The sequence below is a fragment of the Anopheles merus genome, chromosome 2L (genome assembly GCF_017562075.2).
Source record: "Anopheles merus strain MAF chromosome 2L, AmerM5.1, whole genome shotgun sequence".
Taxonomy (NCBI): Eukaryota; Metazoa; Arthropoda; class Insecta; order Diptera; family Culicidae; genus Anopheles; species Anopheles merus.
In genome coordinates, this window is record NC_054083.1 from 51,235,207 (window position 1) to 51,261,845 (window position 26,639).

At 47.4% G+C, this 26,639-nt stretch overlaps 1 protein-coding gene and 1 long non-coding RNA gene across 7 annotated transcripts in view; one reads left to right on the forward strand and one right to left on the reverse strand.

Annotated features, from left to right (window-relative positions):
* LOC121593124 overlaps window positions 1-26,639 on the forward strand; it is a 146,742-nt gene that overhangs the window by 52,488 nt on the left and 67,615 nt on the right. The window lies entirely within an intron of this gene.
* Window positions 1,436-26,502, reverse strand: LOC121593132. 3 transcript variants are annotated; one of them, XR_006004734.1, is made up of 4 exons: window positions 26,359-26,502; window positions 26,127-26,284; window positions 24,006-24,255; window positions 1,436-1,786 (listed from the first exon to the last, which is right to left on the reverse strand). It is a non-coding gene; the product is annotated as an uncharacterized LOC121593132 (long non-coding RNA). The 3 variants fall into 3 exon arrangements; XR_006004733.1 differs by lacking the exon at window positions 1,436-1,786 and adding an exon at window positions 18,976-20,480; XR_006004732.1 differs by lacking the exon at window positions 1,436-1,786 and having other exon boundaries at window positions 21,481-24,255.

Here is a 26,639-nt window from a genome sequence, read left to right on the forward strand (position 1 = left end):
CAACTTTCGATTTCAATTGTCGGAACAATTTCAGGCGTTTCCATTTCATCGCAGACTCGCGTTTCGTTTTCGATGGCGAGGCGCAGCCAGCGCCCAGCGAGCGAGCAAAGCAAAAACCGAAAGATCGTCCAACAAGCGACGAACCCACTCTCTCCCTCTGTTGGGCTGTGTGGCAGAAGAGGAAAATGGCAAGTCGATTCCCCGTTTTTTTTTATCGTTGTGCTCGCGCGTGGAGTAACGGGATGTAAATGGGAACCTTTTGCGAGGGACACACACACTGGGAAGGAAGGGTTTAGAGCGATAGAGTAGTACCTGTTATTCTTGGGCTCGGCGGCGGCTCCATGGGCGCTTTTCTATGGGCGCTTCATCTTTCATTCGTTGCTTTATGTTCGTCTGCAGCGGATGGTATGTTACCCTGCAGCGTTTGCTTCATTCATTCGTGCAGTAGCTAGCACAAGAAGCAAATAAAAAAGCGCTTCCTGACTGTGTGTGTGTCTATGGCTCGTGTCTAGCATGAACGTTCGTCCAAAACTCACTTTCGTTTCGAATTATGAACTCCGTGTTGTGAAATAGGCTGCACCGTTAGGGTAGAAGTGGAGAGTAGATAAACCAAAAATTAGCACCTTTTTGTACCCGCCACACAATGATAATAATCATGACGACGATGATGGCGATGATGATGACGATAGCCACGGCACCTGAAACCAACTCCCAACCAAAGTGGTTGGCATTGATAAGTGCAGCACACAAAACTTCATTCTACATCTCTCTCCTTCTTTCCACCTTTCCACCAAAACGGACGTCCACCACCAAAGTAATAGGCCGTTGGAGTTTATAAAAAAGCAATCCCACCCTGCTGCTTCACGATTAACACCTCACTGCACTGTGTCTTGTGGTGGTATCCTGTGGCCTCCAAACATCGCCGTCCAAGTGGATTGTCAAACTGCAGTAAAGGTGATAATCGTAATGGAAATGGCAGCGTCCTTGACGCGAAACGGGCGAAGATTCGCGCTTACGCACCCGGGCGATGGAGCAACAGTTTTTGGCAAGTGTCGTCCGGCACACCGAAAAGCTTGGAAGGTGCATGAAGCCATCATGAAGCGACATTACGATGTGTATAGTGTGTACCATGTGCTGTGAAGTGCAGGACGTAAAGTTTATCAAAAAGTGTGCATAAAAAGCTAATTAAAATGGAGATACACTACGGACAAGATCAATGGTGAAGGCAATGCAATGGTCAGCCTGGGTCAGCCGAACGGCACAACAAGCACTTGAGTTCTGTCATTGAACAGAGCAATTGAAGCACGGTGATTGTGACAGAAGAATGCATTTGTGCGCGATAGTGATTCGTCTTCGTCGTGACGTTTCGTTTGTGATGGAACCTACAGAGAGAGGGGAATGGGGGGGAACTGTAGTGAGAAAAGATAATGCAAAATACCTCTTTACCTTGGACAAGGACGTACAGGAAACCTCTGCGCAACTCTCTGCGGTTTTGAATGGCGTTTAACCAGCAAAAACCCGGCACTCGTGGCTCTCGGGTTCAAAATACAATCGGCCGAGTGTACCAACACTTTCACTTGCATTGAACGGTGGTTTTGTACACTGGAGAGGGAAGCAAAACTTATCGATCGGGTTGTAGTGCCCCGCACGGTTTCGAATGGGCCGCGAAGGAACGGGGCATGCTTTCTTTCGCGTGCTTTTCCCTTGCACCTTTTGCTATGCTACAGCAACTTTCTTTGCGAACACCGATCGACCTTTGTGTTTGGCGTTCGAACGGACACGCAATCTACATTGAAATAGAAGTAAAAAGATGCATTTGTTTTATTTTGAGAGGAATTTTAGTCGCATTAGAGGAGGTGAATTGCATTCCCGCGGGGTTTTGCAAGCATGTCATTTTCTCTTTGGGGCTGGTAGATTCCACCGCAAAATAATCGGCTCGGCTCGTTGCCGCGCTGTGTGTGCAGCGTCCAAAGTGTGAAATGAAACAGAGTAATAAAGATGTTTATCGTTAACGGTCAATTAAACATCTCCCACCAGCTTCCCCAAAACGAGGCGGCCTTAATTTTATCAAACACAAACTCAGGGACCATAGAAAGGAAGGGCAAAATTTGAAGCACTCTGTACGGTGGAGATGAAAAAAGAATGCCGCTGAGTGTTGGTGTTTGCGATTTTTCGATGCAGCAGCAGAAGGCGAAGAAGATCAAATTAAATTTACGATCTTCATTTGCACAAGCCCTCGATTTCTTTTCTCTGTATGTGGTTAGCTCCTGGCCCGATCGTACGATTCGTTAAGGTGATAAGGCTGGCCAGAGGATTGATTCGTTCGTGATAATTTCCTCTTTTCAGGCTGTGATTATGTTACTTACAGCTAAATCCGTTTGTCTGTTTTCGGCTGGCTCCTCACTTAGAGGATTGTCTAATTTACCACATCCAGGTGCAACGATCGCAGCCATCCAAATTACGGACCCCACGGCAGTCTCGCTTGTAGCCTACAAACACAGAAAACCGTGCAGGCCAGCAACACATCCTCGAGAGCCTCGTGAAAACCTTTTATCGCAAGGTCTGTAATGATTGCGTAGAAAACCTCAAATTTGTTTCCCGTTTGATTTATGAGGGCTCATTTCGGCACGGAACGGGTGTGACGGAGGATCTCTCTTCAGCTGATCTCCGCTCGGTTTGGCGTTTTGGGGGCTTAGCAGGTTGTCCTGGCTGATGTGCCACCACTGCGGCGGTTTGTTGCGCGCGTGTGTGTGTGCAATTTGACGCAAAGAAAAAGTATGGAAGCGAGTCTAATTTTTTGGAGGTCGTTTAAAAACTTCCATGCCCCCGGGACGGCGAATGATTTATTTCAGGGGCTGGGTTCGCTCCTCGCCAATGCAAACTAACCGCAGGGTTCAGGACTAAGCGGTGGGGCAACTGTTTTCACTCCCAATTGTTTGCTTGAACGTTTTTGACGTTTATTACACAAGAAAATTGCTGCAATGAGTTGTTGTGTGTGTGTGCGTTTCCTTGGCAAAAGGAAGAACTTTGGTCCGGGTTCAAGGTAAAAGGCATTGGAGGTAAAAACTGTCGAAAATATGACAAGATAGAAGCATTTCAGGACGCGTTTACTGGGGATTAACGATGCAAATGTTGTGCCGGAAGAAGGAAAAAAGGGGCACAATGAATGTTTTTTTCTTCTTTTGGGCAATTTATTTAACGATCGTTAGAATGGTTTCTCGTTTACAGGCTTGTTTCCTTGCAATGGAAGTAATTTTAATATGCTTTCATTTAACTAAAGTAATATTCAATTTAATTCAACTACATGTGTTTTATTTTGGGATTTTGTTTTACCTTCCCATTACTTAAGAAACGAAAGACTTGAACAAGCGACGAACCTGATCGACTCTTCTAGGAAGAAAACGTACAAAGGTACAACTGTAAATTTGTTCATTCTCTAAGTCCGTTGGCTATTAATCTTGGAAGCTTAATTGAATGTGGAGGTTAACTGTCGTCATTGTTATCAGCATTCGTTTATCGATCGTAAAGAATGCCCTTTAATTTTATTGCCATGGTTTATAGCTCTGCTTGACGCCCTTTAACTTGGTCAAGGATTAGTTTGATTTCACACCTAGATCGAGATATAACAGTAACAGCACAAAACATCCGATCTGCCTGGTAGAAGGGTTAAGGTTAAAGTAACACTCTAGAACTATATCAGCTGGTGGTATTACCTTTAAGCGAGCGTGGCCAACGTTACGAGACTCTAATGAGTGAGAAAAGCACTAAAACCCAGCGCACTCGTACAACCATTCATGGACCATAAATAAAATTAAGAACCAACTGAAAACAACAACCCTCTACCAGACATGATCCGATTGCGAGATCACTCTGCAACCTTTTCGAGAAACGATGCAAGTTGACAAAAAAATGTGATCCTCCTGTGTAGGATCGTTAAAATCTGCTTTATTTCACCAGCACATATATCTCCCGGAGGATGGCGGGCCCAAAGGAAACCAACCGGATGTCCAGAATGTCTGAATCATTGATCTTGGGCCCTGGTCATACTTCATCGCTTCGCACGGCACGTCTCCTGCCGCGCGTCGGCAGCGGCATATAATTCTGTATCGCCGCAGAACAATCTCCCTGGGCGAGGTGGAGGCTTTGTTTTAAAGGAGATTCGGCCGATTTGCCGTGCTGTCGACAGGTTCGCGGTGGTACGAATGGTTTACGGAGGGTTTAAGATGCACGATACTACCCCGGTGCTTTTTTCTTTTACGACGAGTGGGTGTTTCGGCAGAATTTTAAGCTCTTTTGCAAGTCTGGCGAAGCGAGGTGGAAGGAGAAGGCTACCAAAGGGAGATGCTTTATGGAACGGGAAGGTTGTGCATGAGACCTGTACAATGTGCAACCTCGAATTTGTCATAAGCCTCATATGGTAACATTGATTCAGGATTAGATTTCTTTGTATAGTTTAAAGCACTGTTTGGAAGATGATTTATAGCTGTTGATAGAACAAATCGTGGAGGGAAGAATGTTTTGAGCGATAGACATGTTTTGCACAATGACTGTCATTAATCTCATTCTATTCGGAAGTCAATTTCAAAATCTTAACCCGATCAGTTACGACGATACGTGAGTAAGTTTGAACAGTTGTCCAACGGCGCAGAAACGCAGATTTGTTTGCATTTTGCGTAGGAGCTGGATGCCTCGATGTAAATGACCTTGTCGAATGTGAGGGAAGTACGTATTTTGCAACACACACCACCACCACCACCATGGAAGAACTACTCAGATTCGTCCAGGTGGTACGCACTGGGAGACGGATCTAGTCGACGAGGACCAGTTTTGTTTTCTCCAAAAATGGCTCCAGCACAGTTCGTTCATCCGGTGGCGTTTCGGTGATGTTTGCGAAACGTTGGATGGTACAGCTGGGAGTTGTACGTAGGTGGCCGGTTATGGCACCCAATCGTAGGCGGATCGATTGGGTGAGTAAACGTGAACTTGAAACGAACATAGAGTGTTGGACGTGAACCTAACGGTACTATTGGATGAGACACCAACAACACCTTCTGGACGTCCCGGTGAGAACTTCCCGGGAAATAGGTTCCAGCTACGCCTTACGACCGGGATTGCCTCCCATATCGGGCAGGATCATCTCCAATTAGCTGCTACGTGTAAACATGAATCATTGGTGAATCCAATTCATCTGGGACGAATCAATTCTCGAACGGAGATATTCAGTAGGAGGATAATTTTTAATACTCTGTGGAGTGTTCTAACAGCTAGATTCATTGGAAATTACTTGGTGGATACTCTTTTCGGTACCAAATCAAGTCCAAAAGTAAATTGGAATGTCAGAAAGACAAATTAGCTCCATTTACTAATGGATGCCGCAATGATTTTGCTAGAATAGAACACAATACATTCCGCTGAGCGTCAGCGCGTTTGCGAGGATCTCAAATTGATGAATTATATCATCGCTCTCGATCATTTCACGTGTGCTGGGGATGCTAAAATTGTGCGCAATTTTATCGCGCTTTCGCAAATTACGCCCGCATTCGTGTTCGGTTTCGTATGCGGTTGGTTTGTACCTACCACAGCATAACGATCCAAACCAGTCGGTGGCGAAAATCGACTAGAAACTACTAGCATATGGTGGTAATGGCACAAGAAGTAAGCAGTAGTAGTGTGGTGGTGGTGGCACCACAAAACAGGGAGAAAACAAGTCTATGCCAACAGTGCAGTGGTACTGGTTTTGTTTCACTTGTACACCCCTTTTCCGTCTGGCTTGCTCTTTTCGCCTGCTCAATTTCGTTTTGGTTCAGTTTTGCTTTTTCGTTACTTCGATTCGATTCGATATGATACAATTTCTTATGATTTCACTACCCGTCTAGTTGGCGGTCGGCCGGTATGCAAATGTAGGGGGCGAGAGAGTATGGCCGTATGTTGTAGGCGGTCTGCCATGCACAATCTCCCGCTGACCGTTTCCTTTTGTTTTAGTTTTATCTGTTTTGGGGTTCCTTCGTTGCTGCTGCTGCTGCTGCTGGTCGTTGGTCTTGGGGCTCCGATTATTACCGAATTTCATTTGCATACGGCTGTGGTGTGGTCGTTGAGATTTGAGAGCCCTGAGAGGAAAGCGTCTGGAGGTTGGGTCATGGAGGCTTTTGGTCAACAAAGTCACTCCTCGAAAGCCTTGGACAGACGCTGGGAGCGCTACCTACCCCGATCACGATCATGTTGGCCGAAGGAGAAAATGCTTCCCGTGTGTGCGAGCGCGCGCGTGCGAATGGTGGTGGTGGAGCTTTGGGCAGCAGAAACGAACACGCAGACCCAGTCGGCGCAGTGCGCAAGAGTAGCCAATTTGTATTCACATAACGCGACGTCGCGGTGTGCGCAATTCGTGGGTTTTTTTTGCCTACTTCGATCGAAACCAGTGTTGGGCTGTTACATATATACGGGAAGGCGGTGGGTGAGGGACTTTGTACTGCGTGCTTTTTTTTGCGTGTGTATTTCGGATGCCAGAACCGTGAAAGTAGTGGTAGCGGCGAAGGTAGACAGCATGAGTGAAGTGAACAGTGTGTGCCGGTGGCTTTTCACTTCTCCACGCGCGTCTTGTTTGGGGTTGCGCCGGGTGGAGGGAAACTTACGTCGGTGCTTTTGCCCTCGTTACCACCAGCAGAGGATTTTGAGGTAGTATGGAGCAGGTAGTCGGGAAAGGGAAAGAGAGAGAGAGAGAGAGAGAGAGAGAGAGAGAGAGAGAGAGAGAGAGAGAGTAGAAAAGGAGAGGTGAAATTTTGAGTAAAATGCGAATACAACACAACGAGTTGGCCATGGAATATATGTGAGTCCCTTGATTCACCGCACGAACAGACATATGCCGTAGGGCCGGTTGAGGATACCGTGAATAGAATGCTTCATGGTTAAGAGCTGGTATTGCTGTGTTTATCACGCAAATAATCCTTTTTCTTATTTTGTGACATTGACAGTTATCCCTTTCATCAACCACAGCCCAGCAGCGCTGTTTTCGTTCGACAAATTACTCCAATTAATGCCGTGCCGAATGTGAAGGAATTTCACATTCAAATTCAAATTCCACACCACCGTGCAACCTTGCGACCTCTTTCTCCTGTCTGCTGCACGACAAAACGACATTACGCAAGGGGGTTGGTTTGCGAAAATTTTGTGCGATTTCCATCTTTGGAAATTTATGCCAAATTGTGCGAACGGCGGTTGGGTGAAATGAGTTCACCCCCGAACACGGTCGCTTCAACGAATGGTGTCGATACAAATGGATTACCTCGACGGGGTTTGTTCGCAAGTCTAAGGCGTAGTGTGTGTCGATTTGAAAGGTGTCCCAACAACAGGTTTTGGCTAGTGGGTCTCACTACCAAATGTAATCCGAAAAGAAGCAGGAATTAAGAGACAAAATGTATCGAAAATGATACGAGTTGTTTTAATTTTATTCTGAGATGATTAGAGTTGTTGGCGTTGTTTGCAGGAGAAAGAAAAGAAGAGTTCCAAACATAAGGTTGACCACGCAAATGTCGAATGTCATCTTAAGACACGAACAAGTTTAGTTTCTTTCGGCGATAGTTCAAGGTGTGTTTCATCGTGGAGATCCAAAAGCGATCCGTATGCTAATGTGAGAATTCTCGCTGTTTTATGCTAAATTTGTTGTTACCAATCAGCTTGAGAATGATTCTCACTTTCCAGAAAGTTCAACCAAAGATCAAACGGTGAGATGAAACTAGTTCTGAGTGATCAAAAGCAAAATGTCAAAATAGTTATGTGCTTTTTTCATCGTATATCATTCAAAGTCAATTTATTACGTATTTAATCAAAGTGTTAAATGTTTCAATTTGTAAGCGCTTTAATGGATAAAGAAACAAAAAGATTACAATGAAGATCTCTTAAGTAATATCCTACAGCTTCGCAGCGTAAACACTACCGAAAACCATGTAACGAGGGAGAAAAACTGACCTCGGAACATACGATCCCCTTGCAATGAAAGTGAAATGCATTTATGCAGCCCAGCATAAACAATCCTGCTTTTCTGCACACTACTACACACTCACTGCCTGTACACACACACACTACCAAGCACACTGCATCAACCGCCAGTGCATAAAAAAGGCGAACCGAAGAAAGCCTATCGCTGTGCCCCATCTACAATCCATTCCCTCCCCAAACGCTTCGCGAAACGTCAGGTCCGGACGGACCAGTTTCCTTCACTATTTTCCGCCCCACCGTACCAGACCTCTGTGTGTCTCTGTAGCATTTATTCAGCGATTTATTGCAACAACAGGAAGACAACAACAGAAACTAGCGGCGGTGAACTGAAACGGGTTTTTCGTGGCTCTACCGTACTCTGTAGTTGCAGCGTCGTCCGAAACCGATCCGATCACCCAACATCGTCGCCATCGTCAGCAGCAGCATCGTCGTCGCCAAGATCATAAAGCTAGCAGCAACAGTTGGGCAGTAGCAGACATTTTCAACGTCCATTTCCCAGCGTCCCACCAGTCTCGCCCGCTTTCGTGCAACGGCTCCTACAGCACGGGGTTTTAGACCACTGTGCAAACCTTAGCCGAGCCGGTCAGTCGAAAGGGGCAAAATATGGCATTTTTTAAATGCCAAATGCAGTGGACTTTAGATTCTTCCTTCCGCTCTGTTACGTACACTGTGGTTGTTCGTGGAGCTTATGGGGGATTTCGGTTCCGTGCCACCGCCAACCATGTGCAGCTTGTTGTCTAGGCCTCTCTGTGCGGGCAGTGCGGGTTGCTTCCTCGTTAACGACCGACCCCCGACCAACACGACCGGGCAGGTGTGAATATGGCACAGATGAACAGCTATCATAAATGTTTAGCGACCGACCCCCGTATGTATGCCGTAACATTAACGAATGGAATTGGAACTCGACGACTCAGTGGGATTAGGCCAATTGCCGGAGGCAGCAGGTTGTTTACGTTCACAGAAAACCGCAGAAACTAGTTTCTCCCCGCGATGTACAGGAAGATGATGCGAACGATTTCCGGGCTGTGCTACAAAGCAAACTCATCTCAACATATCTGCCCCAGGCAGGCAGGCAGGTCGGCACAAACTTATAATCCACGGTTGCATAGTTCAACGTCGTCATAGGAGGTCAGCTGGCTAATGTCAGACAGACATCCATCTGACCCAGTCAAGATAAGAGCAGCCGGCCAGCAATTGCAGCGGAACGAGTTTGACATTCAAATTTCGAAACTGCTCTCCATTGCTAGGGTCTCCTGCGCCCCTCCTTATGGTGACTATCCACCGTTGGTGCGTTGCTGCTAATCAACGAAAATTACCAACAGTTGACACACCGGTATGTGGCCAAACGAATGTCCAAACCTGTTCCCCCTGTCGGCGGCGTGCGCGCGGGCTGTACACTAATGAATAAAATTTTAATTTGTCCACTCTTGGTGGAACCACTCGGTGGATCGGATAATGAAGCTGCTAGCCTTACCGCGAAAAGTGCACCCAATGTGTGTGTGCCTTGTGGACAGGCAAGGACATCGACGTTCGGCTTCTGTCGTTTGAGTTTGATTAATTGGGTGGTTAGCAGAATGATTGCTGCGTCGGAGCGTTAAAGTCCTAGAAGTTGCCACACACGCAACACACGAGGTTCAATGGATGCTATTGGCAGGTCGCAACATGCAGCTATCAGTTGCATCAGTCCTGTCAACAGCTTATCGGCAGCAGACATTCCTCAAATATTGCATTTCGATCAGTCGATCGGTGACAATGTATGTGCATAAATTGAACAGTGTCCCAAGAATGTGGTCCAAATGGGACGGAGGAGGGCAGCGGGACAAGAATGCATTTCAGAACAATCTGGATCCAGATCTTGAGTCAAGCTTCTGGCCATCTTTTTATTGTGCGCAGAGTTCTAGCACAATGGAGGTTGCCGTTCTACACCACCGATAGAGCACGCGGTAGTAGTATAACCAAGGCAACTACAAAGGGGCATGACGACGGTATGCAGAGCCTACCTTTTTGATGACCGTGTAGTGCATTTGGACATGGTTCACGGTAAGCGTAGGGAAGGTGTGACGGTGGTACGCCTTCGACAACTTGCTGCTCCAATGTCGGGTTATGCCAGCGCGAGCTCTTGGGTGTACTGGAGTGGAGGTAGAACACCCAATTAAGTAGTTATTCTTGAGACTTGCAAAGGCCAAAGCCGGGCCCGAGCTATGAAAGGGTGCCGCGCAGGTTTTTCAGTCCAGATTGGTGTGCTCGAGTGATTCGTTATTGTTTGTGGTCGGAACGGGTGTTTTTTTTTTTGTTTCACCGATTGTGTGGCACGATTCATTGAGCGTGCGAGGTCTTGAGGCTTGTTCGATTGTTTGTTTGTATTGACAACACTTTGGGGTTTGACATTAACATGACGCGCGGGTGCGCGCGCGCGCTCGCACACGCTCTTGGACCGTTCTCACTCCCTCTCGGGAGTGACCAGTGCCGGTGTCTCGAAGACTTCCATGAGCACAACCACCCCGCAGCCGCGCTGCGCGTCATAGGTTTCTGTGAGAGGGTTTAATTGTGTGCTGCGGTACAAGGTACTCTCAGTAGAAGACGGTGGTCCACTGAATGCAAAAGGGCAGCAGGGCGAATGCGAAAAACCCGTTCACTTACTTTCGAGAGCACGAACTGCACGCGCTTGGAGTGGAGCGGATCGAAGGTAGTATTGGTAACAAGCCCGGGCCTGCTTCGAACGCGATCAAGTAGCCGACGACTACGCACTCACAACCACAGTCGCACACGCTCATTCAGCAACGCATCAGATGCCAGAGAAAACGAAACTGAAGCAGCAGCAGCAGCACCACAACCACCAGCGTGGCTGAAAAGTGAAAGGGAATGCGCTCCGACCGAGGGCCCTGTCATTCGTGCGGCGTCGGTTCGGTCCGCTGTCAAAGGGAGCACTGTCGTCAGGGTTCAGAGTATTCTGGTTGCGGAGTACGTGCGGTTCCATTCGGTGAGCGTTTGTTGCCAACTTTTGCATCTAGATCGCCCTCTTGTATCACCATGGAATGGAGTCACTTTTAATCGGTTCGGTTTACTCAAGACATCAGGCGCAATATCAATCTTGAGAGGAGAACATGATAGGATGTAGTTGTCTAAGGCGTGTTTGACTATTGTTCAAGCGCATCAAATGTATTAGCGCGGTCATGTCACGCACATTTTGGACTCCTATGTCCTTGCGATATAATCGAAAAGCAGGAGGCAGAACTCGTCATAGAAGTCGTCGCTAGACCTCCAGAAGTTGTCAAAACGGCTTCAGGTGATTAGTTAACTCATGCTGAACCACACGCACGACACCCATGACAGAACCTCGCAGGTGATATGTAAGGCAGTTGGTCAGACACTTTGAACGAGAGCGTAAAAATTGAGGTCACCGCCATCAGTGGACGATGCCGATGGCAGGTTAATTTTGCTCCAGAGGTCACTCAAAATTCGAGGTGCCTGCCCGGTGGTAGTAATTAAAAGGTTTGCCCAATGGAGGAGGGGGGGGGGGAGGGAATGTTCAAGCGGTCATCTTGAAATCGGCGGTGTCTGGGGTTGTTGTTTGAGGTAGTTTGAGAATGAGTGTGAGCCATGCACAGGTGGATGAGGGCATAGAAATTAAATAAAATGGTAAAGAAAGCAACGAAACTACCGAAGCGTAAAGGCGAAGCAGCGTTCCAAAAAGTCTTGAATGGGCTTCTGCTTCTTGTTTAACTGAGAAATACCAACACATACAGAGTGTATTTAGCAAATAATTGGGACTCTGTTTGTTGGTAGTAGTGACAACAACGCTCCACTGTTGACCTTTTTTCCTGAAGTGATGTCATTGGGCAAGGTTTCGTTGCTCCCCTTTGTTGGTACAGCGTTCAACGAAAGGGAAAGTAGCAATCAACCAACCCTCTTCAGCAAAACGGTGCATACACCGTAGCAGGAAAGAGACGTTCAAGAATAATAATTTACGAGACAATTCGTTGACATCATAGCTGGTCAAGATTACAGCGGGTCATCGCGCAATGGTTTTCTATTTTTGACCGGTTGAGGTAAGAAGAAGGAGCATTCTTCTGGCGTAATCGGTTGCGCACGGATGATGCTGCTGCCTTAAGTCGTTCCGAAACCGTCCCCCAAAGTTTCCCGTCTCAAGCAATCCCGAGGTTGCCGAGCGATGGCATAATGGTACACAGGTGGGAAAAATTTATAATTTCCTTCCATTCAGTTGTGGAGCGCACCGTGAAGACGGCGTTGGCGGGTATTATGAGGATATTGTTTTGGTTTTGTTGTCGAGTTTCTAGAGTAGCTCGTTACAATCGCATCATCGGGAGCGATGGCATTGAGGTTGGCGCTACAAACCGTCTGCGCAAAGGTTCTTATGTGGTCGTAAGCGCACACAAACTGTGACAGGCTGGTGGTCTAATTGGTAGACGTATTGACACTTCTGACTAGGTTGACCGTGGCTCGATTCCTTCGCAAACCGACCACAAGCATCAAAGAATAAATTTGGGCTCATAGGTTGGTTATGCCAAGACTTAAAAAAGGCGAAAAATGCTTCACATCATCTTTAATTAATATTAAATTATTAAGTCCTTTTCCCGAAACGATTCAGTCTCTAAATTCATTGAAAATTCAAATTACTTGTCATGTTTACTCAGAGTGCTTAAATCAAACACACAAATCTCGCTCATGTCGATCAACAGTCCGATTAACGTCCACTACCACCATCACCATTCATCTTTTCTGCAATGTTTTTAACTTGTTCGTTGCACCTCTCACTGAAATCGAAAAACACCCGCTTAACGCGACCTTGCTTGAGCCTCCTAGCCCCTTCTCTGCACGTGTAAAGCGATTGCAGCAACGGTTCAGCTTGCCTACCAATCACACGAGCTTTGGTGCTTTCAGAGCCTTTGGTGTATTTGGTTCAGGTGGTACGAAAGAAAAAAAATAAAGACAACAATTTCCTCACTTCCGTGAAATCCATCTGTGAAACCGCCACCGCCCGCCCTTGCTCGGTCATTCGCGCCTGTGCGTTGGTTAGTTTTTCACCGCCCCCTTTGATCGCTTTGTTTTGCAGTGAAAAACGTTCGATTGTGTGATTTTACAACCCCTTTGGCTGGCCATTGGCTCGCGTTTAGTGATCATTATCCTTCGCGAACGTGTACTGTGTTGGTGGGGTGCCAGTGATGGTGTGTTGGTTGGAAAACTCCGTCGTGCACGGCTCAGTTTAATGCAACTTTTACTACGCACACGCTGCCACACTCTGGACACGCTGGTCCGCAAATGCAATCGAAAAAGGAACCTGTGTCTCTCTGCGTGAGTGTGTGTGTACGTTTTTAATTGCTACACTAGCCTCTCCTAACTCGTGCCGTGTGTTTGTTGCACGCTTAGATTTCGTGCGTGCTTGGTCGTATAATTTTTAATGTGTACATGCTCGACTTTTACAATCAACCACCGCGGTGTGGCAGTGCATTAATTATGCGTGTCTATGTGCTTTGTGAAACAAAACAACAACAGCAACAAAAAACCCATGCACCACTGCACGGCGTTGGGGTCCCAGCACGGTTCAAAAGCAAATGAAGGGATTTTCTTTCCATTTCTTCTGCGCAACGAAGGCGCAAAGATTGCGCATCGGAAAGACAATAGCGATAGCTCGATGACGATAGCGGAATTCAGAGCAACTACCCACTGCAACCGGAAACGAATCCGTGTGCTTCACGTCCACATCCGGTCGTGATTGTGTTCACGTGCCGAGGGGTTGTCAGTGGCTTTTGTTTTGTTGCGCTTCTTTTTTTGTTTTGTGGTTTTATGTGGCAAGGTTTCGTTGAACATTTTTGCGGAAGAGCTCACGCCCCACGATCACGGTCGTCTACGGGAGGTTTCGGGAGGTTTAGGGTCTGGCGCTCACAAGACACATTATGTTGAGGTGTTCAACCTTGATGTTTCCTCAAACGGTGATGGGAGAGGAAAACAACAATATGATGGTGTGTTGGGTTCGTTTGGTTGGTGGAAGGGAGCGTTTCATTAGGTGTTAAATGCAGCTGAAGAGAAAGTGGGTGCATTCGGTATTAGGGGAAAGATACTGACGGTAGGCTTTTAGAGAATTACTAATGACTTTATCTCGACATTGGGTTTGTTCCTCGCATAAGCAAAATGGTTTATTAAGTCGGTATGTACTGCAAAAGGAAGTGCATTTTGTTCACACCGAACGGGGAGAGTGTAATAGTTACAACATTACATTAATTTAAATTACGTTAAATGATGTAAGGCTGCAGCTACGAGAAGGGAGATGCGCTGAGAGATGTGTTAACAAAATTCAGTACGAAAAATCCAAGTGATTTAAATTATATATTTTACGAATGATTCATTACCATGAAACATTTGACAGCTGCCCAAATAAACATGCTTTATAGTGAAATTATACTAATAGTTGTCTTTTCTTATTATCATTCCAGGTAAGAATGGAGGACTCCTCTGCAAGATGAAGAATCGTCTTCCCAAAATTTGAATATCAGTGAAGTTTGTCACATTCATCACGAAGAACAATACGTTTTGTACGGTTTGTAGTTTCAGCACAACACTGGCAGGTTATGGTAATCTGATCCTGGGAACACTCATTATCACCCTTTAAAGGTCACTCGACAGGTTCTCTTCAATCCATTCGATCCATTGTGCCGACTCGTACCTGTCCCACTCCGCGAACTAGCTTCCATTCTAATGAAGTCGTCGAGGTGTGAAAGAATGATACCGATCGGCGGCCGATCGACGGCGAGCGATTGATTGGTCAAGTCCCGGCAGTCACGACTTGCAATCTTGCACTCCCGCGGTGAGGCCAAAGCATCCTTCGGGCGATTGTTGTAGTTTCCTGCGGTGACCTTTTCCGCTGGGGGTATAAATCACCGCCACTACTCGCGGTGGTACGGTGACGTACGTGTAGGGTAGGCAGGAGCGAAATAACCGAACTCTGCATCTCAATTACCGCACCGAGGCGCGCGCTGTCTCAAGCTGACGGATAGCGAGATGTGCAACAGTACTATCCCTAGGTAGAAAAGGACAACAGAAGTGAGAATGGGCAAGGGGGGACTCGCCTGCCGGCCTGATCAAAACATCATTTGCGGTCACTCGATTATTAACTGGATCGCACTGGTAGGATCGTTGGAATGTTAGAACCGAGATCGTTCCATCAGTGCAAGTGTTTCTATTGCGGTGTCGAATAGTTCACCCGAGGTTATCGCTAGACCGCAAAGTACCAGGTGCCGGTGATGATTGCTGGCCAATGGCCGTAGGCAAAGTGAAAACTAATTTCACCTGTCTGAGATCGCGACCTGGCTGAGAGTGTAATGGTTGAACATCTGACTGCTTGTGGTCGCTTGTGTAGTGACCTCAAGGGTTTCAGCCTTAACCCGTCTGGATGGCCTACAAGATTATGATGATAGCATTAATAATGCAGATTATCAATTTTGTAGAAAGCACCATACTATTGGACAGCGACGAAGCGTTTAGGGTCTTTTAACAAATTTCAAAAATAGAGCTTGCGAAAAAGCTCTCTACAGCTTTATGCATTAATACTTCATCATCCATTTTTGTTGTAGCATCTCTGAAGATGATGATCGTCAGAGTGGAATCGATTTCAAAACACTCCACATTCAGGACATCAATTTGTGTAAATGCACTGCAAACACACAGCAAACAGCTACATTTCACAGCAATAATTGCACAATGCTTAACACTGATGATGCAAACTAGCCAATGGGTGCGCATACAGCAATGGAAGAAACCTTGACTTGGCATCAACATCAGGAAACATTAAATTCACTTAAAATTTAACAATCCATCGCCGCCCCGTTCGCCCACTACTACGCACGGACGCGGGGGCTCATCTGATCCTCGATCGCTTGATGAATGCACTGTGGAGGTCGTGGAGTGGAGTGTTATTTTGTATAAAAAAGTACCATTGCAGACAAAGCTACACTGTCCATCTTGCAAACCTCCTGTGCTACACGCATTATGGGTCTATGGCAAACGAAGGGTTGTGCGGAAAATTAAACAAAAGTGCGCACTCCTCTCCTTTGCTCAGCCAGTCAGATACGCACATGGAGATGAGCTTCGGAAGTGACGGGTCGGGGGTCTCGGACCGGAAGTGTTTAGTTTGGGGTAGTTTTTGGGCATTGTTGTGACTGCTGTGATTGTGTCCTTCGTGTCCTCTCTTGCAAAGTCGCCATTTCCGGTGGTCTGCTGTCGGTGTCGGTGGATATTTAAATTCGGATCTAGCACGGCTGTTTACCATGCCTCGGCAGACGGACTGGAAGTGATGATCAGAGGACTTGTGCCCCCCTTCGCCTACAAACATCATCTCCGATCGTTGCGGAATGCGTTAGTGCTGCGGACAACACCGTACGTACGATCGTGATTTCGATCATGAACGGCTGCTCAATCATCGGCGCATCTATGCATCACCCTCGGCTTGCACGTGTGGTCACGTACCCGCACGGAGACAGACAGCATGGAGAGGCATTCGTTAATATAGGTCCGCTCTAGCCAACCATTCAACCCAGCGTCACTCACCGTGAAGAGTGACGGTGTGTTTCAATTTTGGTTTCAATTACCGCTAATCAATCACCAAATGGCGTTCGTATGCGGTTTTCCCCTGGTGTACGAAGAGAGCGAGAGAGAGAGGTAAAGAGAGTGAGAGAGATCGAGCGATCGCGGATCTAGGCAGCGATTTGCGTCCAGGGCCATTGCCATTTTTGTTTGGCTTTCTGCGCGTGGGGAGAGGACCAGGTGAAGAGTACACTGGGGGGAAGTTATCATGGTAAGGGCAATTTGAATACAATGCAATGTTGGGCAGCATTAAAAACACATACACACACACACATCGACATACACGCATAAAGGCAGATGAATAGTCTGGACTTGAAGTGTCTCAGTGTTCGTTGTTGTTAGTTTGGTTTTTTGTTGCTTCCTCTGTTGATCTGTTCGGGCAACAATAACAAACGCGCTGGGCCCCAGGGAATCGCAACACAGACTCACTCGGCGATGGAGACCGCCCTCGCGAAGGCGTCAATTTGGAGGTCTTCGGTTCCGGTAACGGATCGGATTGCGAAGTCGCGGGAGATGTCGAGATCGTCGAGATCGCGTCACCAATAGCGGCTGCTAGCCAGCCAGCCAGCCAAACAGGAAGGCCGGAGCGTGTGGTATGGATCTGTACACATCGACCTGTGCTGGCACCACCTCGCCTGCAGCAGCAGCAGCATCGTCTTCGGTAGATCGGGGCTCTCCCCGATCGTGTGGTCGATGATGAAACTCTCGACCGTGCGCACATTGTTAAGCGTTGGCCATCATCTTCGGTGTATCGTTACGCAATTGGCAAACGCGGAGGTTTGTGTTGGTTTGGCAGCATGTAGGGGAACGATTCGACGTGAAATATTGAGGTGTTAGAGTTCATCGTCTTCTAATGCTTGAAAGTTGCGATGAGAAAAGGAAATGTGTGTAAGTAATAAACAAGCGTGTTTTATTATTTACTTACAAAAATTGGAATTTATTCTTGCCTGCTTGCTCGCAACAGCATAGTTTTACGTTAAACCAATACGCCAGCGAGTATCAGCGATGATCATCTGTAGAGTGTTTGCTAATGATCCACCATGGCCGACAGACGTACATCGAGATAACCTTTCGTGACACTCTCATCCTCCCGATTTGCTTTCGTAACTCTCCGAATTGTTGCTGCTCGGTTGTGGATCTCAAAGCACTAGGCGACCTCACCGTTGAGCATATGGCCCCCGGGGTGGAGATCTCTAAGCCTGCCTGACGTCCTACCTGATCAGGCGCGCACCCTTCGGTAGGTGTTAATTAATCACAATTGTTTGAATCGTAGATGGCGTTAGCTTTGCTACGTCCAATCATACAGTGATGATGTTTCTCATTATTATAATCTGTCTGGTAAGCGGAGTTCATTTATTTCTCCTAAAGATGTGACATTTCTTTTCTAGTTTTTAAAACAACAAAGAAGAGGTTTGTCTTGTACGTGGTTTGTTGCCGTCAACGCCATATGTATATGGCTAATTAACATTTATGGCCTTTTGTTCGAAAGCAATTTAAACAGAAAGTGGGATAACGCTTTAAAGCTTTCCATCACGATCGTATACTACTCGTGAGCTTTAAATGGAACAGAGTCTACTTGGACCAATGAACTTGCCGTTGAACCCAGACACCCACGAAAACAATTTATTCTGGTTCTACCAACACCGTAGGACGGACGATCGAGCGATTCCCTTCCAGAACCGCCAGAACATTAAACAGAAAAGATAAACCTCAAACCCAGGTAGGTGGTGGTGGTGGTGGTAGGGTGTAAGAACGTCAATAAAATTATCCGCCCATACCGAGCATGCTAATTGTCGCCAAATGGTGCGGTTGTGTGAGGAAAGGTCGAAGAAAGTCACTCCGGACGGCTGCCGGTGGCATCTCCGGTTCCGTGTGTGAGGTCTTTGCACCCAAAATCCCCTGTGTTTTGTTGATGATTGAGGAAAAAAGCATCAGAGCTTGCTTTAATGAGATGTCGTTGGTAAGCGGGATGTGTTTACTACAGCACGGGTTTTAGCGGGATAAAACGCACAGCTCGCAACGAACCTGAGGCCCGGCATCCGATTGGCCGATTGCAAGTGGGTGCTAATAGGCTCGGTCGGCTGGACTATCGGGCGTAATGGAATCATTAACATAAAGCGTGACGACGCCATTTAAGGGGGTGCGATTTATTTTTCGTGTTTTCGTGTTCCCACTCCACAGCGCTGTGTGCGAATTTAGGGTATCGAATGTGACCTAACGAGAACGAGGTACATTACATCACTGTTTTGTGGCCGTTGTTCTTGGAGGATGAAATCAGAAAAAGATGAACAAAGAATCCTGGTTCCCGCTGTGATTAAAGCAAATTCGTCACCGTCTGCAGTGGGACGTTACGCGTGTATAAGGTCAGAAGCATCATTACTCGGGAAGGGCATCGCTTTCTTCGCGCTAAAGAAAGCACCCCCCGGATGGAACCACCCAGCAGGGAACAGAACGCTGCTTGATGTCGTCAGAAGCAATTGTGATTCATGCTGCCACTGTCATGATGAAAGAGGTGGAAGTGTTTTGTGAGTGAGTCGCTGTGTTTGCTAATGTGTCAGCTACCGTTAGTACGGTATGCATCCGACGGTGTGCACTTGACCGTTGTCGGATGATTGATTTGCTGTGTCGCAAGTGCGCTCTGGGCTCTGGGCTGGTGGTACTAATTTCTAGCGCATTCAACGCGTGCTACAAAGAGGAAAAGCTCCCGGATCTGAGCTTGTTGCAGCATTATCTAGGGAAATCCCTAATGAAACCCCTTTACAGATAGTGCTGAGTATAGGGTTTACGTCAGTTATATTTTAAGACAACTTCTTGACCTAAAATAGATGCAATCTGGTCGGAGCTTTCCACCAGTTCCTCGACCGTGAGCAACAGGATTTTGTTGTCTAACAAAATTTGCACTTGTCGTTGAACTTGTGCGCTGTGTTGTAACAGCCCACGTCACGAGCAAAAAGCACCGACAAGAGTAGTTGTTCCGAAGATCAAACGCATCTTTTTCCCTTGTTGCGGTGCTCTGTTGCAGCAAGAATGAATCCATTTTCCTACTTTGCTTGGTTCAGCTAGGTTGGCTTGATTCAATCGTTCTCTTCCCAACTCGACGAAAGGCGTAAATGGTGCGAGACCAGTATTTACAGCTAGGGGAAGAATCTTCACGCTGGCAGAAGGGCCAAGAAGAACAAACAGCAGACCGATATGAAATAAATGGTTCGGTATTTCCTGTGTGTCAGCGACGTTTGCGCACTGCTGTTTGTCTTTCAATTTCTCGGCAAATAACGCATGTGCAAATATCATTCCAGAATGCGACCGCTGGATGTTGAACTTAGCAAATCTTTTCTTCTTTGTTGGCTACGGCTCGGTCTGGAGACAATGAAGATCTTGTGCGTTTACGGTATATTCTTGGAGCAACCCCAGGAGAAGAAGCTGTCTCATTTTGGGGAAGTACCTGAGCGTCTTCATTTTTCCGATTCACGATCTACTCAAATTTAATCTCTAATCGAAGTGAGCATCTCCTACACCTCTTTCGTGTGGTTGGCCTGCGATGGGTGATTGTGTTTGCATTGGCAATTCGCAGGCAACGCTGTCCTTGGATTGGAAAGATCCGGCTTTAGCGATAGCGCCGAACAGGAAGCCTTTTTGATCGGAGTTTCGATTTCAGCAAACGTCAATAGAAGTGTCATAGCCTTGATTAACATCATTAGTTTCCCATCGAGAAGCGGCTGTGGAATGTGTTTCACACCTTCGGGCTCGAGTGATGATAATTCTTCCCGACACCGTGGCAAGTGGCAACCTGCCAAGCTTCCAGACGCTGCGCGATCGTGTCTCCCAAGAATCTCTGGGATGTCTCGCAGCATCCCAGAACAAGCTTTCCGTGAGTTGCCGCTGGGGGTTGGCTAGAACGATGCGATTTGTAATTAATTTCCTCCCACCTGGCAGGCTGGTTGGTGGGCGTCCGGATGATGACACCATTAGGTCCGCAGGCGGCAACGATTAGCAACCTTTTAGACGTGCGCACCACTTGCAAAGCGTACCCGCCGGCAGGGCAGTTTTGAATTAAGAGATCTTCCTTCTATGTGCAATGTTCCTATCGCAATGTACAATGGTGGCCACGAGGCAGACGTCACTTTCTTGCAAGCGTGCGACGACAGCACAATAACGCGAGCGGCACGCGAACGCGGCAAATTGCTCGCATTATTAATGAGTCCACTTAGAAGAAGAGTATCCCCATTAGCTGGGAACTGCCCCGATCCCGAGCGGTCGGTGCGCTTCGGTGTCATAAAGGGGCGACGTCCGTATCGTAATGGTCTGTGACATTGCAAGTGAAGATTGTGTAGACTTTTTGCGCAGAAGGGAACGTGTTTGCAGCGTGGGGGATCGGTGTTAGTCATACGAGCGTGGACGCCTTCTCGATTTTGCGTGGAGATGTTCACGAGACGGTGCAGAACAAATGGAAGACAGATGGGCCGCGAAAACAGTTCGTAGGAGTTAGGGAGTTGCACTTAAAAGCATATCTTAGGTGTGGAGGATGGTGAATAGTTTTGGGGCGATAATGTACTCCTTATACATGTGCAACGACCTTGATTTGTTGATACTTTTGAAATTGTTGAGCTAAATGAACGCTAAATGTGCTCTAAACTGATGGGAATGGTCTTACGAATATGGATTAGTTGTTGATATTTTCGGTATATATGATGTATGGAAGATAATGTACCAATAACAATGTTATAGAGATAATGTTACTAAAACATTTCAAACCCCCTTTTACGACAGGTATCGCAAGAAAGGTCAGGGCTTTCAACCAAAAGCAACAGAAGGTGGCACAGAAACGAAATCACTGCGATGGTTCCATTTTTCGCACAATAGTGTTACTTTTCTAACCGTTTGACGATTCGGCGCAACATGCTCCACAAACGATTGAAAAGAGATGTTACTTTTTGCACAGCACTCTTGACATTTAAGGGTTGACGATTCATCGATAAACCAAATAAAACCCAATTGACACAATCAGCATTTCAACGAAACTGTTAGAAAAAAAAAACACAGTTCGACTAGCAATCCTAACGAAACTGAACAGCTGTCGAAACAAATCGACATCCATTGCCCCGTGAATGTCAATCGATCGAACTCACACACCCTTAAAAAACAAACCTCGACGATCCTCAAAATCGGTGTTCGCTCACTAATGCGCCGCGACTCGATCAAGATCAGAAATTCAACCTCGAGCTCTCGAGACTTCTAGCTCGGAGAGTCTCGCAGCCGTGCCCAAACGTCGACCTTTCTCGATTCGCCCGGCGGTGGATCCGTTTCCCGGCTGTATGGCTATTTTTTTCTTCTCTCCTCCCTTACTAAACAGCTGCCACGTTCTTGACATTCAAGCGTCGCCTGCTGTAGTGGGGACAACCTTTTGAATTAGCTCTGGATCCTCGGGTGGGCATCGGGTCCTTGGGGGAAGATGTTTACGAGCCAGAACTTGAGCTGACGCCAGCTCGCTGTAAGTGTTACGAAAAATAAACTCTTGCAAGTCCGAAGTAGAAGACTTGCGGGATGTTTTTTGAATAAATCAACTGTATGCAGAACCTCTCCAGCCACTCACATAAAAAACAAACGTGTAGCCAAGAATGCATCTGACCGAAAAAGTGACCCGAATGCATTGTTTGGACGGGAAGAGCTCTGAGTGGTTTCAAGAAGAGCCAAGGCTGCTTGGAAAAGAACCTTCATTGCCAGCGAGTCACATTCTCACCATTCTTCTCGCCGAGAGACGACTACCGAATGCGGTCGCGACTGTGTGTTGTGTGCCGCGTGCCGTAAGGTTCAAGTGGTGGTGGTGGTGGCCTCATCATCGACGGCGTCATCGGGCACGGCGACTGAGGTCCCATATTTCGTAATGCTTAACCTGCGAAGTATGCATCTTCTTTGCCGGCATGTGCACGGTGTGGCACAGACACATACGCATACACCACACCCGTCTTGCTGCTAATTATGCATTCAAACGATGATCTAACGTACACGATATATGTGTCTCCTGCCCACCACCCGCAACTGAAGAGAACCTGTCCAGAGAACTGGGAAATCAGGCTGTGAAGCCAAACTGTTCGGTGGAATGGTTCGGTCGCTAGAACACGCACCACGCAGTGCACTCTTCTGGGCGATGGCAATCGGGGCATCGTCGAGAAGGTAGTGGTTTTCATGAGCGTGTGTGTGTGTGTGTCTGTATGTGCTCGATAGTGATCTTTCACCGGGGGGCTCAAGTGACGTGATGTGTTTCCCTGAGTAGGGCAGCCAGAAGTACTGCACTGCTCGGTGCTCAATGTTGCTTCCCACTACTGCAGTGGTCCCCGCCACCCTAAGGCCTACCCTTTTTTGATAGAAGACTATGCAAATGAGCATCGATTTCGATTGAGTACGGAGGGGGGGGTGGGTTTGATGTTTGGGCTGGCTTTCGTTACGCCCGGTAAGGTGGCGTAAAGGAGCTTACGGTTGTTTAACGGAAGGCATGAATCACGACATCACGATAGAGGGCATACACACACACACACACACATGCCGGAACCAATACTTCCGGCCACCGTACGGTCACAGTGGTGAACTACCGGAAGAAAATCCAACCTGCTGCTGCGGAGGGCTGGTGATTGTGGGTATGATTTATGAAAAGCGTTTCCCAAAACCGACCATAGTTCCTCGTGGTGCCGGTTATTGTTAGACTGATTATGAGCGTGATTTATGATGCACTTTAAGGTCCAAATCGAACGCTCGTAACATAAGCGGTGCATAAGCATATGTTGGAGAGAGAGCTTATGCTTTAATACAATGTGACAATGGCTGCCTGTATTGCGCAACGATCACAGTGCCACGTCTGCTCGAAGAGATTTCCATTATGCATATGAGGGTGATTCCTAGACCAAACGAAACAGCGGATATGCACCCAGCCCATTCCAATGTATTGGTGCTCGTGATCGTACCGCATCGAAAGACCTTACCCGTGCAGTCTAATTGAAACGAGAGTGCACTGCAAACAACACCATGCACAATTGGCGAAGGGCAAAACAATAGAGAGAATCAATTCAATTCTCCTGCACACACTGCGCCCCCCTCCCGTCTAGGCCCCCGGGAACTCCCGAACCTTGACTCGCAAATCTAACGCCAAATCGTGCCGGATGTGGTGGAGATTTCATGTTGTGGACGAACGATCGATCGCTCTTCACCGATGACACCGGAACCTCCCCAGATTTGATCACGCTTGACTGAAGCCGCCTCGGTACGGGGACTGGCCCGGGACGGGTCGGAGGTGAGGCGATTTTCAATGGTCAATCGAGGCTGAGAGTGTTTTTGGTGGCGCCTAGTGAACTCTCGCGCTAGAACACCAGTTCGTAAGAGCGACTGCAAGTCGGCGTGCTTTGGCCCTGAACGAGAAGACATACCCATCGCCTTGAGACGCCTTGTGGCCATTGTGACATTCCGCGGTGGATGTCCTCGGTGTGATTGTTCGGCTTGTTTGGCGGGCCAACCGTGGTGTCTTCCCACCGAAGCGCACCGTATCCGGTCCAAGTTCAGTTCCCAGCGGAGTAGAATGGCAAGGTTTTTGCGCGCTCTTTATTTTCCACCGACGACGCGATACCTTGGAAGTCAGGTTCAATTAGCTTGCGATTTGGGTGCCGTATTAGTTTCCATCTTGAGCCAATAAGAAAAGTAAAAAGAGCGTTGAAAATTTAGATTTTTGAACTGTTTAAACGTATCGTGCACAATCAGAATTATGATTTAAGGTCGCTTAAGTTAAGCCATGCCAATTAGCATTAATGGAAGGCACTGGCTTCTATGCCGAAGAGTATTGAGTTTCATCGCCCAAATGGCAAAACGTGTAGTCCTTTTTTCAACACATTAATCATAACTGAATATTAATAATGAAACTTCCCCTAATTGGGCGCCCTAACTGGCCCGCAACGTTTTGCCAAGTAAGTTAATATGCCAGCAACGATCCGGTGCAAGAGATGTATGTACTACCACGCCGAAAACATGATACTCCTCATCCACCATCACCGTTGTTATCTTCATGTTTTACTGCCATTGACACAGCAATAAAATGTCTCCTGTCAGCACGCAAACGTGTGTGCCCTCCCGAGACTAAATTCTGAAAAGGCCGTAGGGCGGCTGTGCTATCAACGCTGCTGCGCTCTGTAAGTAACTTATCTCGCCCGTTGACATTCTCAACGCTTTTCCGCCGAAAGTTGTGCCGCGATCCGATACGAACATGGGAAAGGACATTGTCTTTGGTGGAAGCAGCTATCACCCACTCCCTTGGAGATGTCAGTGAGGGAAATTAATTAGTCTCAAATATCCGGCACGTTCTCGGGCTCTCTTCACATACGGTCGGTACGGTTTCTAACGGTGTTTGAGCAACCAAAACGTATGTCTTCCTTCTGCCGTACGCCGCGATGCAGAAGATTCTTGGGATGTTTCGGGAAACTGTGTAAGTCGCCTGTGAGTTAAACGAATAACGTCACGTAGGAAAAGCGGTTGGGTGGAATGCGTTATACCGTTCGGCTCGGTGTGTGGAGCGGCGTTCATTGGCGTGTTCCCAGAATGTAATCCTAGAAGTTTGCATGTCTCTCTACACTCCCGCGCGAAGGTCCTCGCTCTGTGCGCGACTGCGCAAAAGCCGCTCGCTCGTGTGCATTGAGATGCAAGTTGAGAAAAGGGAAGCAATAATGTACGCTAACAACTCTTTTAACTTTGCATACGCGCCTTCTGGCAGCCATCTGGCAACGGGTAGCACCGTGTTTGCAACTTGCCCAGAATGCTGCCATTCTGGGGGATAGCGTTCCTTTTGTGGGCACCCTTAAATGGTGGACACGAAACCGCCACGTTGGCTAATTGTTTCGTTGTCGTTTGTTTACGCTTTTACGTTGCCAGGGATACGTAGGGGATGGAGGAGGTCTACGATAGCCAAATTGAAGACGGATCGAGCTCCACCGGCCATGGGAAAACGGGATGGCAATCTGTGTATTGTGTGTTGCTGCTATTGCTCCGTGCTGGAATGATAGTTAGATAGGTGGTTGAATCTGGAACTAATGTCCAATTAGGGCGCGATATTCCGGGAGCCATCTTGGGTTGAGGAGCCATCGCGTTCCAAGGTCGACCAGAGTGGACGCTTATAAAGTTATGTAACACGCCTCTCCCGAGGGCTAGCGATCGGACCGTTGGTTTATCAGCCGCTATCTCCCTACGGGCCAGTTTTGGGGTTGGATAACACAGAGTCTAGCTTCACGCAAGAGGTGACAACTCGGGAGGTCCTGCCATTGGAGACGCCGTTGTCCTCTGCTTGTACACTTTAACAATGCAGCTAGAACGCTTGGATCGTTGCGGCCGCGCTTGTGCACAAATTGAACCAACTGGATAGGCACCAGAGGCATCGATAATGTCCCTATATGGAGCGGCAGCTGAAACAAATGGGCGATGGTTGGCTAAAGGTGGGTGCTGCACCACGCTGCAGGTATTCGCCGTTGAGTGTTGGAAAGGGTAATAACAATCATTTCTAGACTCACCCACGGATGCGCTTGAGGCGAGAAGGCATGGACACATATACACACTAGCAGACGCACTTTGCCTACTCGCAGCGAGTATGGTAATCTGAGCAGATGCAAGAAGCGAGACAAGCCACTGTACCAACGACACACAGCCGCCAGCCAGCGAGTTTTGCAATCTAAAATGAAGAGCATAGAAATTAACGAGCGGACTTAACAAACCCTGGGCACACTACTGCTGCTCCTTCCTTACCTTCCGATAGTTTTGTTTTAAAGGTATTGCTTTTCCATTAACTTGCTAATAGCATCCTTTTAAAGTATGTTAATATCCTTCGCGCACGTGCGACCCCTCGTGTGTGTATGTGTGATGTAAACATGTCACGCTAGCTTCAAAACAGAGGAAAAAGGCAACCATTGCATTGGGCTCTGTGTTTGCTTTGATAAACACCACACGACACATCATTGCAAAGGTGTGATGGCGCTCACTTCGATGACGGATGGTGGCAGTGACTGTGCAAATATTGGTGCGGTCCA